Source organism: Hipposideros armiger, unplaced genomic scaffold (genome assembly GCF_001890085.2).
Source record: "Hipposideros armiger isolate ML-2016 unplaced genomic scaffold, ASM189008v1 scaffold_479, whole genome shotgun sequence".
NCBI classification, from domain to species: Eukaryota; Metazoa; Chordata; class Mammalia; order Chiroptera; family Hipposideridae; genus Hipposideros; species Hipposideros armiger.
This window is the reverse complement of record NW_017731829.1, coordinates 551,952-570,443: the sequence shown is the minus strand read 5'-3', so window position 1 is coordinate 570,443 and position 18,492 is coordinate 551,952. Positions and strand designations below refer to the sequence as shown.

Sequence of the window (18,492 nt, the reverse complement as noted above, 5' to 3'; positions counted from 1 at the left end):
GGGGCCAGGGAAAGCTAAGCCAACCAGTCTAAGGGATCAGAGCCTCCCCAGTGTCTCCTGCGAGCGAGGCTTGGAGCTGGCCACACACACACACACACACACACGTGCTCAGAACCCTGACGGTCAAGGAGGAGCCCTAAGAGAGAATAACAGTAGTTAGTATTTAGTCAGCACTTCTTTTGGGCTTTATTTCATTTAATGTTCACAAGTATTATCATTCTCCCCTTGTATAATCAGAGAAACCAAAGCTCAGATAGGTTATGAGACTGGCCCAAGGTCACTCGGCGAGTAAGTGGCAGAGTTGGGAACTGACGTCCAGCTGTCTGGCTCCAGGGCTCACGCGCCATAATCCCCACGCAGCACTGCGTTCCCTCTGCTTTTACCTCCTCATCTTCCCAGGGGAAACCAGGCCTGGTGAAGGAGGTGGGGCCCTGTCCAAGGTCACCCAGTGAGCCTGGGGGCAGTGCCAGGCCAAGCCCTGGTATGGTGACTTCTCCTTGAGGGAAGGGTCTAGGAAAGCGGGCACTTGGGACACTCTTTTGCTGCCATCACTGCTTTCCTCAGCTCCGGGAGCCTGCCTGGTGCCCACCTGGGGACCCAGTGTTAGCTCATTGATGCTGGCAGTGTTTACATGAGGCAGCGTTTACAGGATGGTGACAGATGTAACAAAACAAGGATGGCGAATACTCCCATCAACCAGAACACGGGCGAGGCCAAGTGGTGCCTGTGGCTGGGCACCGGTGGGGCCAGGCAGAGAGGTCCCCGTGGACGCCCTGGCAGGGCAGGAGGTGGAAGGTGCAGTGGGGACTAGGCTGGGTGCCGGCTCCCCCGACTCCCAGCACCTGGCCACAGAGAGGAGCAGGCGGTGGAGGAGCTTGGGCTGAGCGAAGCCTCTAGGGGCCTGTCTCTCTCTCGTTATGTCAGCAGGGAGGAGGAGAGACAGTTGCATCCCATAGGGTCCGTGTCCTGCTCAGGGCCAGGTGACAGGAGCTGCTCCAGCCTGGGTGCTACCCACTTGGCAGTGTCTTCCAAGGCCTGGGATCAGAGTGCATGGCCTCACTTCCCTGACACTAACACTGGGTGACTGTGGGCATGGGTTCAGGACAAGGTGCCAACTACACAGACCTGGGCATGGGAGGGTCTGCCCCTGAGGCCTCCACTCTGCCCTATGCTGGGTAAGAGCTGCATGGGGCTCACTGAGTGACAGGTCGGCAATAGAACCCCCAATCCAGCTGGGCAAGGCTGGGGCACAGGCTCAGGCTGACCCTCAATCTCTGAAACTGCAGGGCGGCAGAGGATGCCACTTGGTGCTACCTAGGCTCAAGTTCCAGTCCCCTCCAAGGCACTTCTGTTTTCCTCCGCCCCTCCCTCTCTTTCCTCGCACCCCTTCTCTGTGCCCTTCTGCCGCCAGCTCTGGCCAGGGCAAAAGCCAGCCCATAGAGCATCTGGGCTGGAGAGAGAGCTAAGGAGTGTTTTCCTCTTGCTGCGTGGCTTAGGGAAGGCAGGCTGGATTTCAGCCTCGCGTGGCCCCGGCAAGCCACAGGGACTGTCCTGCAGGCCACAGGCTGCCATGTAACTGAGCTGCGGTCAATGGAGTATGAATGTAAAGTGCGCCAATTCTCGGCCAACGCTCTTAAGATGAAAATATGCCCCCCTTCGCCCTCCCCCACGCCCCGCGGGATACAGAGCATGACAAAGTCCAGGTGGGGGGGAGTGGTGTCATTAGATAGAAGGGGTTAGTCCATGAGTCACCATGTGGAGGAGAGCCATCCACCCACCCAGAGCACCTGCCCAAGACGGTTAGATGAGCAAGAAACACCCTTCTATTGCATTTGCGCCATGAAACGTTGGAGTGTGTTTGTTGTAGCAGCTAGTGGTACTCTTGCTGACACAGCCTGTGTGTGCCTCCTCTCCTGGCTTTCGTTCCCTGGGTGTGACATGTGGCCTCTATTTAGACCTCGATTATGGATTATCTAGTATTGTCCCTCTTCTACTGCTTCCGTAAGCAACAGCTTGCCCTCTCAATAAGACAGTAAGCTGGTGAGGGGTAGAGGTAAGATTTCTGGCGTACCGAAGAATCTGTGCTCCTCCCCCCTGCCACTCCCCGCACCCAAAGGAGAAAGCCTTGCCCCAAAGTGGCATTGCCGGAGCCTCAGTCACTCACATACCCACCACTGGCATAATTTTTGTTCACCACTGTATCCACAGAACACTGCGTGGCACACAGCAGGAGCTCAATAAATGATGGTAAATTTTTGCTGTGTTTATATATCACCTGTATTTTAATTTACTTAATATTTTTCTTTAGACTTTTATCCACTTAAATTCATTTCAAGAGAAAGGAAATTTCGCATCATTAACAATAATATCTGCAAAAGGATGCTGGATATGCTAGTTTTTGTCTTTTTCTCCTATGCACTGAAATCAGTTCATAGCTATCGAGATAAAAGCCACATGCTCATCCTTGCTGCTAGCTACAAGCCGCCCACTTCGCCCACGCCGGAAGCCTGCAGCAGGAGGCAGGCACGGCCAGTGCATCTGGGACTCGAGCGGGAGGAGCCTGCTGCCCAGGAGCAAGGCGTCCGGCCGGCCCCTAGGCAGTGGGGCTGGGGACAAACCACCTCCCCTCCCTGCTCTGCGTGGCTCTGGCCCTCCTCCCACCTGCGGGGCCTTGGCTTTGTGCTGTATGAGGCCCGAGGCACCACCCTGAGTTAGGGGTACCACCCTGAGGTACCGGGAGTGTGCACTGCTTGCAAGCGGGCGGGCCGCACAGGATCGGGGCACACGGCGGGCTCGAGGCTTTCATCGTCCGCAGCCCTCCTGTTGCCTTCTCACGCCTGGGCTCTTTGGGTTTGGTTTCAAGAGGGAAGGAATGTGCTCACTGGGGGTGGCAGCTCCCAAGGAGTCTGTGGCATTCTCATGGGCAGGGGGAGGGGCATCTGTGGCCTCCTTGCCCTGAGTGGGGGATGTGGTAACAACGCCCCCGCCCCATGTCCCCAACTCCAGCCACCAACTTGAGGCTTCACCTTTTCTTGAGAACTGATGCCTAGACACAGGTGCAGGGGAACCGGGGCTCTGGCCTGCTAAGGAGCTTTGTTGTCATGGCGACTTCTGGTCTCCTGGCTGCCAACCTCCTCTTTTTTTTTTTTCTTCATTAGTTTCAGGTGTACAGAACAATGTAATAGACAGTTACACCCCTCACCGAGTGACAACCCCCTCCCCCAAGCTACTACCCCTCTGACAGCGTATATAGCTGTTACAGTTCCACTGACGCTATTCCCTATGCTGATCTGAAACCATAAAACTCCTAGAAGAAAATATAGGAAGTAAATTTGCAGACATTGCCCTTAGTAATATTTTTACTGATATATCCCCTCGGGCAAGGGAAGTAAGAGAAAAAATAAACATATGGGATTATATCAAACTAAAAAGTGTTCTCACAGCAAAGGAAACCATCAATAAAATAAGAAGGCAACCTACTGAATGGGAGAAGATATTTGTCAATGACACATCTGATAAGCGGTTAATATCCAAAATTTATTTAAAAAAAACCTCATTCAACGTAACACCAAAAAAACCCCCCAAACAACCAAAAACAATTAAAAAACAGCCAACCTCCTCTTAGAACAGAGGGGAGCAGGGAGGTGAAGCTGGAAGGAAAGAGAGAGGGAGGGACCCCCGCCCCGGCCCATCCACCTGTTCCCAGCAGCCCTGTGGCTGAGCCGGCACCTGCTCTCCAGTGAGGCCGGCTGTCCCCCACGCACGGGCTGCGTAAGGCCGGGACAACCTATTCCTGCGAGCCACTGAAACCAATCCATGACTGCCCCACTCCAAGCCTCGATGGCCCCATCAGCCACCCAATGAACTTGAGCAAAACCCCCAGACGGAAATCACTGTGTCCCACATCCCACGTTAGGCTTGACTGGCTGAAAAGGTGTGTGTAGGGGGTCTGGACCTGACTCTTCATCTGCACCCCCACCTTCTCTGGGGCTTTCTCTCTACACTCATGCTCTGGCACCCCCATCCTGTCTCCTCTGACCCACTTCCCCTCAAGCCACTGTCCTCCCCACTTCCTCCTCTTGTCCTGTCACCTCCCTTCCCGGTTCCTGTCCGGGCTGCCCATGCCCGACCCACTGCCGGAAGTCCACTCCTCCTCTTCCCCCTGGGTGCGGGGCCCTGTGGACACTGCTTCTGGGTCACCTCAGTCCACATGAGGCCTCCTGTCTCCCTTGTGGGCTCCTGTGCCTTCACTGACATTCAAGTTCCTGAGGGCTCAGTCCTCAAACGCCTTCTTGCTTTCTCAAGCCATCTTCTCCCTGGGCCGGAGCTCACCTGACCTCCTCCTCAGGGCAGGGGCTGCTGTGTGGACCCCTCCCCCCACCCCACCTCTGGTTCACGGCTCCTTGATCTTGAGTCAACTCAGCCTCTCGGTCAATCCCACCCTCCCCCTGCTCCTGGGTGCCTATGCCCCCGTCTCTAACACCATGTTCCTTCCCATCTCATCCTAGTGATTTCTGCCGTATCAGCACACCATTGCCACTATTCACTTATAAAATGGCATCATTCATTTTAAAAATTCAGTTTATCCTAAACAATAATACTCATGAGATCAGAGGGGACACACAGCTTCTTTCCAAAGACAATTCCGTGCTTCCCATCACACAAGCTAGAGACCCCAAAGTCAGCTGTACTCTCTTCTCTTCTGCTCCTGCAGCTAACTGATTTCCAGTGCCTGTCATTTGTCTCCAGAAAGGTGTGAACCCTGACCCTTCCCCTTCACCTCTAAGGCCACCCCCACCTCTCCTGCATGGATGACAGCAGCGCCCAGACCAGTCTCCTGGCCTCCAGGCTCTCTCCCCGCTTCACCTACCGCCTCCCCGCTGGGATGGCACCAAGGCCACATCACCGCCACCTAGAGCTCATTCTATCTGTTAATCCATGTTCACCAGCCCCGTCACCATCCTCGTCCTTCCCCAAGGAGGAGCTGGGGAAAAGACCTTTGCTGAGAGAGTGAGATGGCAAACGGAGGGAAGGAAAGGGACAGAGAAGCCAGGTGAGTAGGGGGAAGCCCAGTGGAAGCAGGTGCGAATACGTGATGTGAGCTCACGTGGAGTTTGTAGGAAACGCAAAGATTTGGCCTCAAAAAATGTGGGCAAGTTATAGCAACTCTTTGTGACTTAATTCGCTCAGCTGCACAAGGTGGTGTTGTCCAAGGTTTCTGTGAGAGGCCGGGCGAATGTGCTCTCTGAACCGCGGAACACTTAAATCATGGTGCGCGTGCCTGTGTGCCTGTGTGCAGATCAATGTTAGCAGGACGAGTGATAGTAACAATAACAGCAAAGTCTGCCTAGCTACGCCATCCTGTGTGGTAACTTGGGGTGGACAGGGATGTGCAGAGCCTCCCAGAGCCTCACACACTTGGGGCTCTTTTCCCTGGGAAGCAGAACAGTATCTTGCGCCTTGGGCACCTCCCTGGGCCAGCCAGCCACATACCTCAAACTTGGAGGCTCGTCCACCTGCCTTCTAAGTTGAAAGAGACTCTTCCAGGTTCTAGGAGGGACGGAGCAGGCTTCCACTTGGCAGACCTTACAGGCTAGCAGGGAGAAGAGCAGCCCCCTTCCCAAGACGGCCTGTTTCTATAGCACCAAGGGGATGCTGGGATGGGAGGATGCCTGGGACCAGCCCAGGACATCACTCTGCCCCGCGAGTGGCCCCCAAGATGGCCTGCGCTGGACAAAAAGCTCACTCTCCTAGGACAAGGCCACTGCCTCAATTAGCTCTCCTCCCAGGAGCAGCTCCACTGATCCCCTAAAAGGCACAGTGGGCTCCTGAGGGCTGAGGCCCCCTGCGGCCCCCAAGCCTTTGCTCGGTCTGGGCGTCATTGTGCCCGAGGCCCCATGCTGCTCTTTTCACGCCTCTGCCTGGCCAGCAGTAGGCAGTGCCTTTGAAGTCAGGTCTTCTCTTCCAACTGGAAACTTTGCTCAGAACCAGCATTAGAGAGGCTGCACAACCAGCTTGCAATTTCAAATGCCACCCAGGTTTCCTCCCCCCTCACGCCCCTCCCCCCCCCCCTTAAAATGTCATCTTAATTAGATGGAGCCTGATTTCATGTTTTCTAAATTTCAAGGTAATGTCTCTAGGACATGTCTCTCCTTATGGTTATTTTTATCTTCAACGTAAGGTGAGGGGAATGGCTTGAGGCTAATCGACAGGTCTGCGGACACCCCAATCCTTCTGCTGCCCCTTGGCTCTGGAGGCTGAAAACACACTGGCCTGAGGGGTCCTGGGGAAGGCAGGGTTGTGAGGTCTGCTGGGGTTCTCTCCTCCATTTAATTCAACACAATACTGCTTGGGCCTTTTTCCCCTTGGGAAGCCTGGGTGGGCCTGGCCAGTACACCCCACTCCCCTTACCAGCCCACTCACCAGGCAGCCCACACCCTCTTCCTCTCAGTTTATTCCTTTCTTCCCTGCCTAGACCGCTGGCTGAAGGAAAGTGTCCCCAAGTGTGGGCCACTGGGGACCCTGCATTGATAGCAATGAATTACACAATTCTCTTTCATGAATTCTGACTAATGGTGGGTAATAAAGCCTCACTTTGGCACCACCATGTCTTGACACCCCTAAACACGTGCTAATCATCGCTTTCAACAAAGAGGGAACAGGTTACTTAGGACCGGCCCCCTCTGGTCTCTGAGGCATTTTCAATATACTGACCCACAACCCAACCCTGTCCTCAAAGAGGAGGTCAGGGAAGGCCCCTGTTAGGAGCTGAACTGTACCCCCAAAATTCGTATGTGGAAGTCCCTATCCCCAGTATCTCAGAATATGACTGTATTTGGAGGCAGGGTCTTTAAAGAGGTGATTAAATTAAGATGAGGCCATTAGGGTGAGTCCTAGTCCACTGTGACTGGTGTCTTCATACAACGAGATTAGGGCACAAACAAGGAAAAGACCATATGAGGACACAGAGAAGACAGCAATCTATAAGACAAGGAGAGGACTGTGGAAAAATAAAGTTCTGTTGTGTAAGCCACCCAGTGATCCTTTGCTACGGCAGCCCTAGCAAACTAATACAGCTCCCAAGATGGGGCCCTTCTTGGGGCAGGGAGTGAGGGTTTTTCTCTCCATCATTCCAAACGCTATCGTCAAGGCTGTGTAAGGTCTGGATCCTACCTCCCCTTGAACCTCATCCTCAGGCACCTCGCCCTCGCTTGCCACCTGCCAGCCTTCCTAGGCTTTGCACACACACGCCAAGTTCATTTCCACCTCAGGGCCTTTGCACGGGTTCCTCCTGCTACCTCAAATCTTTGTGAGATTCGCCCCGTCTTATTTTTCCAGTCTCAGTTTAAAAATAACCCTGACCCACCCCACCCCCCCCGCAAAGTTTTCCCTGACAGCACCCCATACCCCCCATCTAAATCAGATTCCCATGCCAGCATTGTTTTCTCTAATAGCGCTTATCACAATGTGTAATTAGATATGTTTGTCTCCTGGCTGACTATTTCTCCTTCTAGGGAGATTGTGAACTCCATAAGGGCAGGGCCTGCTTCTGCTTTGTTGACTATAATGGTTCATTTGCAAGGTGCTGCTTGTGGAATGAATGAATTCTAGGCCATAATTTGAGATGGGCACCAGGTGCCATCTCCTTGTCCTGGGAAGGCCCGGCAACACCAGGGTGAGCCATCAGGGAGCAGAGAAGGGACCACCTGGAGATGGCTGTTAAGGAGGTCACTGCTCACCTCAACAGGAAACCTGGGAGGGCTGGGGTACAGGGCAGGCCACTCAGGAGGGGAGCTGAGACATCACAGAGGTGAACAGAAATAGGGTGCTGTCCTGGGTGGCACAGGGCAACTGGGGAAAAGGGTGCTGGCTCCGCTCCAGCAGAGGTGGCCAGGGTTGTCCCCGGGTGCCTGCCTGTCAGCTGCATCTGCATTGGAATGCACGCGCAGGGACGGGCCAGCTCACCAACGCTCGGCCGGTCCAAGATGGGTGGGTGGCCAGCGAAATTCTGAAACTGAGCCATGCGTGATACAGAGCCGTTTGTAAGGGTCAAGGGGTTTGTGCTATTATCTACATTTCAAATTCTTTAATATTCCTTTTAAGGAGTTGTCTGGTTTGGAATGTCGCAAAGGAAAACAGAAGAAGGAACATGAGCTACAGAAAAGTGGAGAGTGTTTTTCTACATTTAAAAAAAAAAAGAAAAAAGAGGAACTTAGAAACTGACTTTTGACTTGAACTTTGTATTTATGTTCACATGCGCTCCTCCCCCCTCAGGAGGTGTGAGGAAACAGTCTTCTCTTGTTACGGATGATGACTAGGAAAGCCAGCTCCCCCAAAGTTAAAATGTGATGGTAAGTTCAATGCATCTTATATAGCCCTTATTTTAAACAGTAAAGAAAAAAATTTCATGAATAGAAAATCAACGTCTCCCTGGGCCCGCTGAACAAATGATGAACATCTCAAGAGGGGCCAGCGATTCTCTTGCCTGGGATGGCCGCAGGGCTTGGGCAGCCCTGGAGACAAGACTGGAATTTGGGGCAAGGTCTTCAGCAAGGACTGAAGAGAACATAGGTGCCCAGCGTGGTTGGCAAGGCCCCCGAGGATCAAGTGAGGCGGAGACAAGGGGCTGATCGAAGTCGGGGATGCAGGACCTCTGCTCCTCTGATGAGGGAGGCACTAAGTGTGGCTCCCCACCTTCTAGGGGACATGTTTTCAGGTCTCTGACCCGGATTCTGGGCTCCTACATCAGGGTCCCTCCTGCCTCCAGGATCTAGCACCAGACTGGGCACACAGCTGGTGCTCAGTCAGCATTTGCTGAATGAATGAGCTTGGAAGGGAAAGTGCCCAGAAGCACTGCACCAGGGGGTTAGAAGCCCTGGGCTGCAGTATACGTATTCTCTCCTCTGGGGCCTCCGAGGTCACTTTCCTGCTGTGCTCTGTGACATGAGGGAGCTGCACTGGGTAGACCAGAGATGCAAGCTGGCCTCAATCTGAGGGCCAATTTTGATCAGCTGCAGTGGCTGCTGGGGGTGCTGGCTGCACTGAGAGGACTCCGAAGCCAGGGTCAGTGCTGTGACTGATCAACGGTGATGCCCGGGACAAGGGCTGGTGGCCGCAGCCGTGCCGCTCTTTGGATGTGATCAACTCTGAGGTCACTGTCAAGCATCACAATTGGTGACACTGCAACAGGCATGCTAGTGCGTAAAATGCCCGACAGTCACAAGGGGCTCTCCTACTCCAGGGGGTGAAACCTCTATCCCAGGCCCTGCCACCTAAGACCCTAGGAGGGTCTTCCCAATGTTCCCCACGTCATGTCTACACAGAAAATGATGGCACCTGTACAGCACCTTCAGTGAGCACAGGAGGGGCGCCCCTAGGCACACCTGTCACCTATGTGGTGCGCTGGGACACGCTGGTGGAGCGCCCTTGCTCTGGGAAGGCTTGTACCGCCATACCTCGCTGTCATCTGAGGTCCTGCACTGGGCTCCAAGTGGCACCGGTCATTTGCCAAATGAGCTTCCATGAGTCGGTCTTGAGAACGAGACAGTGATCTCTGTGTGGGGCGGAAGCTGTGTCTTTCCTTGGTGCACCGCACCCCAGCCATGGGACGGGCATAGAGCTGGACGCACCAAAGGTCCCCGGGGTGACACTGTGTCAAACTGTCCGGAAGTGGCGGAATTGGTGGCCGCAGGCTGCTTATGGCTCCTGTGGCCCTTCTCCGCTGACCTGATCTTGACTGACCTGGGAGGTCCTGTTGTGGGAGTAGTTCCAGAGACGGGGTCTGGATGTACCAAGGCTGGGGCGCCAGGCAGCGTGCATTGGGTGTGTCACAGTATTTCAGCCTCCCAGAAAAATTTTACGTAGAATTATTAACAGATGAAAAAAAGTGGGGTTTCCCCCCCCCCCCCCCCCNTGGGGCGCCAGGCAGCGTGCATTGGGTGTGTCACAGTATTTCAGCCTCCCAGAAAAATTTTACGTAGAATTATTAACAGATGAAAAAAAGTGGGGGTTCCCCCCCCCCCCCCGTGATTCATTCAAGTCATTATAAAGGAGCTGTTTTTAATAATTTAGGGCAAGTAAGAAAAGAGGAATGTTAGGACAAGCCATAAATAAGAAGCTGAAGACACAGGTGGGGTGAGGACTCAGTACACACAGTGATGATATCAGTAACATGGGTTACAGGCCCAGCAGCAGGTAGGCTGGTAGGCTGGCCCTGCTCAGGGCAGCTCTCAGCAGCAGCCAGTGTGTGACGCCCCCGTCACATGGGGCACTGCTCACCACAGAATGGAGTTTGACTTATTCCAAGTGTGGTGGGAAGCCATGGGAGGGCTTAAAGGAGGGGAGGCAAATGATATTCTGGTTCTGAAAGCTGACGGTGACTGCTGTGTGCAGCCAGGCTGGGTTAGGGAGAGCTGGGAGAGTGGGCTCCGAGAACACCAAGGGGGCTGGTGCAGTCATCAGACGAGATACGACCGAAGTTTGGAACGTCAGAGCAGGAAGGGCCCTTAGAAAAGATGCCATCTATGACCCCTCGTCATGTAAGTTGGGAGACGCAGAGAAGAGGAGGTTAGATCAAGGTTATAGGGTCACTGGTAGCTCCTGGCAAGAGGGTGGGAGCAAGCTCAGGCTAGCTGGGAAGCAAGGCTTGTGGGAGCGAGGGAGCCCTTTAGGGAGAGGCCACAGTTTCAATTACCAAATGGCTGGGGCCCAGGGAACCTCAGTCTGCCTGGGCTGGCCCTGGGGTTCCCAAGAACTGAACATCGCAGGTGGAGAGGGGGTGTCAGGCTTAGAAAGAGCAGATTCTGAGCTGCAGACTGAGAAGGCTGTTTGCATCAATGTGAGACTGGACACAGGTGGCACTGACCAGATGAGGCTGGCAGGACCCGAGGGCAGGGCACTCGGGGTCCCAGGAGGTTGGACCCACCTGTTCCTCCAGACATCAACACTGTGAGAGTAACTGGACCCTGGCTGGAAGCAGGCTTAGCCTCTGAGACTCAGGACAGTCATACTTTGCTTCATTGCACTTCACAGATGTTGCATTCTTTACAAATTGAAGGCAAGACCCTCCACCAGCAAAAGGATTGCAACTCAGTTTATTGCGACACTTGCTTCATTGTGACAGTTGCTTTATTGCGATGATCTGAAACCGAACCCACAACAATCTCTCTGAGGGATGCCTGTCTGTGCATCTGTAAAATGGGGATAACAGCATAGATCTCAGGATGTTGTGAGGGTTAAATGAGTGCAGTCAAGTGCTCAGCATGATACCTGGTAAGACTTCAACATGATGGCTGCCGGCCACCGTAGTTTGTTCATCACTTATATCTAGAACTGCTGTGACTGAACTGTCCATCACTCGAGCAGAATGCTTCAGCTACGTCCCACTTGGAAGAACCGCATAGTAAAACAAGTACAAATCAGGGGTTTGGCTAAAAATAACTCACCAAAACAAACAGAAAATCGCAACTAAATAAATTAAAAATACCACAATTTGCCTTCACACACAGGCACACACAGCGTAATGATGAAAAAAGTTACCCGCTTCTGTGATCAGTGCTTAGAGGGTCAACAGAAAAACAGCTCCACCTACTACGGCCTCTTCATTCCCCAGATACGTAACCGAGAGCAGGGCCGGCGAAAATGAGTGACGGGTCCAAGGCCCCAGAGCGGCACGCTAGAGTGGGGGTGTCTAGATCTTTCTGACCCCCAAAGCCTGTGCTTTTGCCTCTACCACACCACCTCTGGAAGGGCCTCATCCTGAAAAGCACATCTGGGTCACCCCGATGTACTTAATGAAGTGTGTTACACAGTCCATTAATATTCTCGGGGGCTTGAAATCAAAACCCCTCAATCGCCTGTATTGCTCTAAGTGGACCTGAGCTCCGTTTTCTAGACCACTATGGCTATTTGATATTGTTAACCAGTGTCCAAGCATCAACCACTGTCAACATCAGCTGGCCTATGTTCACGCTGGCCACACCAGCTACCATCCCAGCTCTGAGACGGCTGAGGGAACATGGCCTCACACTGGGTTCAGACAGATGAGCCTGTAGCCACTTGGCAGTGAATGGGTTGGTGAGAACGCTGCCTCAGGGGACCAGTGGTGGCAAGTGCCAGGCTTCTGGAACTAAAACTGTTGTTTGCTGGAACTTTGACAAGGTAGTGGGACACAAGTCAAGCTCTCTAATTTGTAGAATAAGGTTGAAGTAAGATTCCTACTGGTAGCCCCCTGAAGGAGTGCAAGAAAACTTAGGAAGTTCTGTGGTCCTGCCACTGACCTGCCGTCAGCTCCATCAAGGGCTTTTGAGCCAAACTTAGGGTGTGACTTTCAGACCTTTTGTATAAAAGCTTATATTTTTAAAAATACTCTTTTTGCTTTTCAGGAGTAAGCCAGATGTGAAATCATTCCATTTTATAGATGAGGAAAGTGAAGTCTGGAAGGAAAATATTTTAACGAGTGAGGCACTTGGAGATGGGTAACCCTAGATTTTTTTCCTGGCTCTGCCACTAAAGATGTGACCTCACCAAGCCTTAGCATTCAAGTCTGTTAAATAGCTCCAACTCCCCAGGGTACTGTAAGGGTTAAAGGAAATAATACAGGAGATAATATCAGCACAGGGGGAACAGTCAGTAGATGTCAGCTGTGGCTGTGTCACACGGTTGGCCAAGAGTGAGCAGTGGCAAGATGCTAGGTGCTTACCACTTTGACTTCAAGCAGTCACCCATTTCTTGCACCCATTTCTTTAAGTCCTCTGCACTGCAGGACTACTGTCTGGCTCTCCTCGTTTATTTGTTAGTTTGTTTTTCTTCTCTAAACTCTAAGCTTTGTGAGAATTACTCTTCTCAGCTAGCAGCTTCATGTCTGGCACAGAGCAAGTTTTTAATGTAACTTTAGGATTGTAGGAGGCCTCTTGGAGATGTGAGGAGAGCAAGAGCCTTTCTCTTTAGGGAAGGCACACTGTCAAACCCACACACAGACCCACACAGCCGAATACACAGGTGCACGCACGCATCACACACAACATGGACACATGCGCACGCTCACACACACACCAAGCTGCCTTTTATTTCTGGGGTTGCAGCCCCCAATCCCTGGTTAGAAACCTGGCCAACTATAAAACACAGGGACCTGCCTGGTTTCTAAGTCCCAAGATTTGTTCTGATTGGTTGGGGAGATTGTGCCCCTCCCCAACCCTCGGGGTTAAACTGGGCATATTTATCCCGGTGGAGTCAGTAATAAGCCTGGCAAAGTGGCGTGTGTGACGATTTCCCTTCTGCTGAAGATGCTGTTCCCTCACTGTCTCTATTGCGTGGAAGAGGCCCCTCTGCTCGCTTCCCATGCAAATTTAATAATGTTCTGAAACCTCGGTCCCACATAAATATAAATGTGTTTCCAACTCTGAGGCTGCAGTTATCAGGGGATAGCTTTCCGAAATCATTCAGGGAGTTATTTGATATACTGAGTCAACAGCTTATTGGAAAAAGTGATTCAGAGACAAGAAAGAAAGAAAAAAAAGAAAGGGTTGGGAGGGCCCTGGGGTGGGTGGGGCTGGGTGGGGCAGGCTGCACAGGGAGCCCTTGGCACAGGCAACTCCTCAGTCACATGCAGCATCACGCCAGGCCCTTTCTGAAAAGGCTTCTATTTGAGAGGATTAGACACAGCCAATTGGAGGAAGCAGGCCCAGGGCCCCACCTCCCCAGTGCGGAATTTGCCTCCATTAACCCTTCAGGAAGGAGCCAGGCCAGGCGTCCCTCTCCAGTGGAGAGGCCCCAGGAAGGCTGGCTGACCGAAGCCAGCGCTGGGGCTTCACCTGGAGCATGAAGGTGAGGGCATTCACTTGGGCTGTGGGCTCTGGGCCTGGCTGGGGCAGCCGATGTGCCTTTGGAGTCCAGCAGGCTGGGGTCTTGGTCCTGGCTCTGCCATCTATCAGCGGTGTGACCATGGACGAGTCACTCAACCTTTCTGAGCCTTAGTTTCCTTATCTGTACAATGAGCATAATCATATTACTTCCCTAGCTCACATGGATAAGGCAAGCTTTCCCAAACTACAATTGTTCCTGTTCTACTTTCATAGTTTCTGTGTAAGACTCCTGGCCTTATGTGCATAGTAAGTGTCTTTTACTTGACTCACTTAAAAAAAAAAAAATTAAGCCTCTACTTTGGCCTGTTCTAATATCTGGGCGATTGTGAGCTAGACGGGCTACCTACTTGTTTTCCGAATTCATATAAAAATGAACATCACTATTAACGTGAAGCATGTCAGTTAGAGTAACGGCAGAACAAGTGTCTGGCACAGAGCCAGGGCTGTGTGCACTCCACGTGTGGTGTAGTTGTTACCCGGCTGTCATCACTGTCACTCAGAAGTGCAAGTGGACGAGGGGTGACAGTGAGTCTATCCAGGCACCTTCCTCAAGAACCCTTCCCCCATCTGGGGTACAATCCCCTTCCTGCCAAAGCCTGGATCCCAACCAAGGTTCCTCCTTTACCTGCCCCTGACCCCACCCCCACCCCCACTTTCCCATACTACCGCATGTCTGCACACATAAATAATCGTCGTACACAAATATAACGTTTTAAAAATTGTCTAGTTCTACATAAAGGAGGGACTCTGCCTAGCCCAGCTGCACACATGTTCTCCATCTTCACAGCTCCCTCTCCCCCAATTTAGCAAAACCTGAACTTCTAAGGAGGGGAAAAAATACTCCATCCAGCACTGCCTGGTTATTTGTCAGTTCTGCCTAGCTGACTAACCCAGAATTTCCTAATTACAATTGCACCAGGAAGCTATAACAGTTTCATTAAAAAAAAAAAAAAAAGGAAGGAAGGAGAAAACCCCCCAATTCACACCTTAGAAAGAATGCTCACCTTGTAAACACAAACTAACAAGCCAATCAAAGCGAGTGCACAGTGTCTGTGGCCTCTGTGTGCAGAGGAATGGGCTTGGGTTGGACTCAGAAGTCCCAGCGTCAAGTCTAGAATCTGCAGGCACTTGACCTCTCTGAGCCTGGGGGCCAAGGTGAGGCTGCTGTGTGGATGGGGCAAGGTGGGGCAGAGAGTGAGTGCTTTTGTGAAGTGTGGGGCGTCACGTGGACATCAGAGGTGGGAGTGTTTTCTGGTGTGGGTGGGGCCTTGACTGAGCTGGGGTGCCGGTGGAGTTTATCTGACCCCACCCTCCTGGAAACAGGTATCCCAGGTCCTCCCCCGCCCTCTCCACCCCTGTCTGTTTTCTCAGTTAGCTGATGGCTTAGCCCCACTGGGAGATGCTTTTCCCTCCAGGGGTACCAGTACTTTAACCAGGATTCCTAGAGACCTAAAAACCTTTAAAACCCAAAGGCCTCCATCTCCAACTGGGGCACTCTGTGCTTGGGGGAGACACTTTTCAGTGGGGCCCCAGCACCACGCTTGGATAATATGCCCCTTGTAGGAAGAGTTCTGGGATGGCCACAGCTTCCCAAGAATGGGGGTCCTTACATTTTATTCCTAGGGAAGGACCTTGGGTCTCAGAACCAGCTCAGACTCTGACCCGGAGCCTGGACCAGCTCCCATCATAGGCCCTGTTCGGTTTCCTAGAATTATCTGAAAAAGCAAGGTGCTGTGGCTGGAGAGTAAGGTTTGCTTTCCAGCCCCACCTGCCCTAGGCCCTTGCTGCTAGGGGCCCAGCAGGCTCTAGGGAGAGGCGACCGCCTGTGCAGAGGCACCCCAGGGGCCCCAGTCTGTTGACGGCTTGATCCTTAGCCTCAGCAGCTGTGTGTTTGTTCCCTGGGTTAGGGCTGGGAGCAGCCAGAGCCCAGCCACCCTGCAGAAGCTGCTCCAAAGTGACCCGTGAGCCACTTCTGTATCGCTGTTCTCGCCTGCGTCCTTGAACGCAGCCCTTGTCCAGGGCCACTCTAACTCCACTCCGCATGGGAAACAAATGCTTCTCCCTTCAAGGCTGAAGGACTCTGTTCAGCTGAGCTCAATTCCGGAGCCCGTCACCCTGGCAACGGGTCTTTGGGGGATTTACATCTCATGCATCGCAACAGGGGAACAGCCATTCAGCAAGGTGGGGGGGGACCCCACAACACAAAACCAATGTGCCCCCTCCCCCCCTCCCCCAAGAGCGCAGCCACAAAACAAAACTGAATCAACAACAAAAATTTCCCACAAGCCCATTTGGCCTTGTCTGGCAATCAGCCAAACAGGAATTCAAACTTAATCAAACTTTCATGTCTTCCTTGTAAAGCTCAGGAAATCAGTAATTGGTTTTATAATTGAATTTTCTGATCACGTATCAAAGGAATGGGTCCTGCCAAAGGCCAAGGGAGGGCCTGTCTCCAGTAAGGACAGCCAAGGCGGCTCTGGGAGGTAGAGGAGGAGAACTAGCTGCTGGTGGGCTAAGAATAGAGCCTGTTATTTATAACCAGCGAGGCTAGGGAGAGCCAGGCCTTGCCCTTACAAAGTGGTGTCCCCCAAACACCCACCCCATGAGCCCTGGGTTTCTGATTTCTTTAGCAATGGCAGCCGCCACAGACAGGGTGGGAGATGGGGAGGCAGAGGGCAGGGAGGCCATCTTGGTGGCTCTGTGGGAAGGACGGAGGCCTGCCCTGGGCAGGGGCTGGGCCGAGGGAGGAAGGGGCTGAGGCAAGAGCCATTCTGGACTAGGAGGTAGGACCTAGGAGGGCAGGGAGGAGTCCAAGGTGTTGTGCCTGAGTAACTGGGAGGAAGCGCGTGTTTTCAGCATAAAGAAGGAAGGGAGAAGAGGCCAGCTCCTGAGCGGCTGGGTCTGCACGGGCTGGGCCGGGTACTGATGGGCCTTAGGAGCCAGACTGCTAACAGCCTGATTTTGTGTGCCCTCGCTGGGTGCTTTACAGCCATCATCTCATTTAATCTTCACAGCAACCCGAGGAGATGGTCACTTATCGTCTCCATTTTACAAATCAGAAAAGCCAGGCTCAGAGAGCAGGGGTGAAGCAGCTGCGATGGCTGGTGAGCCATGGAGCTGGGACTCAGACCCAGGACCGTCTGACCCCAGAGCCCACGAGCTCAGCCCCTAATGCCACGCCAGCTCTTTTCCTGCAGATAAGAATATCTCACAGCCGAATCGAAATAGTTAGAAAGGGCTCCTGACACGTAGAAGGGAGGTACGGGTTAGAGACAGAAGCTTGAGAGTCAACAAATCAACATTTATTGGTTAATCTGTTTTAAAATGTTCATGGTAGAGCAAGCCACAGACAGGAGAACATAATCACAGTACATACATCTGACAAAGAACTGTTTCCAGGGTATATCTTTAAAAACCTCCCACAACTCATTAATAACGAGACAAACAACCCATTAAAAGGGAAGAATAAAAGATGTGGACAGATATTTTAAAAGGAGAATATATAAATGGCCAAAAAGCACATTAAAAGATGCTAAATGTCACTAGTCATCAGGGAAATGCAAATTAAAAGCACAATGGAATACCATCACATACACACCGGAAAAGCTAACCTGAGAAAGACTGACGATTCCAAGTGTTGATGACAGCGTGGGACAACAGGAACTAGCATGCATTCTAAATAGCACTCCACTTTGGACAGCAGTTTGGAAGTTTCTTATAAAGTTAACACAGCCTTACCATGTGACCTAGCCATTCTACCAAGAGAAGTAAAAACGCACGTCTACACAAAAACCTGCGCATCAATTACTCATATTAGCTCTAGAGCGGAAATAACTCAAACGTCCATCAACAGATGAATAGAAACAAAATGTGATATCTATACCTTGGGGTAAGTTTGAAGCTTGCATCACTTGAAATAATCTCGTACCCACCAAACTATGTGTGTCACATGGGAGAAACAGCGAAGCCACGGGAGAAGTGTCTAGAACACTGTGTGGTCGCAACAAGTGGAACCAAAGTCCCCGAGCAGTCATGCCTGTAGGTATCAAAGGGCAGTCCATTATCACACAGCTGGGATAAGGGATAGAGAGGGTGAGGCTCTACCACAACGCCACCGACAAGTGCTTTTTCAGGTTGGCTCCATTGTGTCGCATGGAAACCGTGCTCTTCAACGGCTCTGGCCGCACAACCCAGCTGGGTCCCCAGCAAGGAGCAGGAAACAGGCCCAAAGGAGCCGTGAAAATGGGTCTCTCAGCACATGAGAGGCGGGCTGGGCAGGATTTGCCTCGATTCACAGCTGAGCACTATGCCAGGGACAGGCTCTCTGGGGACAGGAGCATTCTGACTTTCCTTCCTGAGGTCACAGCCGGACATTTCCCAGACCCCCTTGCAGTTAGATGCGACCAAGTCACCAAATTCTGGCCAGTGGAATGTGGCCTGGCCCCTAGAACTTCCCTTACAACCCCCCACGTGTTCTCCTTTCTCTGTCTGCTTGCCTGACGTCAGGAGTCCAGCAGAAGACCCTGAAGTCGAGGGGCCAGCAAGACCACAGACCAGGAGTTGGCTTTGACTGCATGGACCAGAGCACCTCCACCCCTCCACAAGAAACACTGAGCCCCTGAGATTTTGG

The 18,492-nt window shown here is 52.4% G+C and overlaps 1 long non-coding RNA gene across 1 annotated transcript; it reads right to left on the bottom strand.

The window, feature by feature from the left end:
* Nucleotides 1-10,993: 10,993 nt before the first annotated feature.
* LOC109395639 (uncharacterized) lies at nt 10,994-15,120 on the bottom strand. The gene is made up of 3 exons (XR_002126696.1): nt 14,867-15,120; nt 13,812-13,983; nt 10,994-11,384 (listed from the first exon to the last, which is right to left on the bottom strand). It is a non-coding gene; the product is annotated as an uncharacterized LOC109395639 (long non-coding RNA).
* Nucleotides 15,121-18,492: the final 3,372 nt, after the last annotated feature.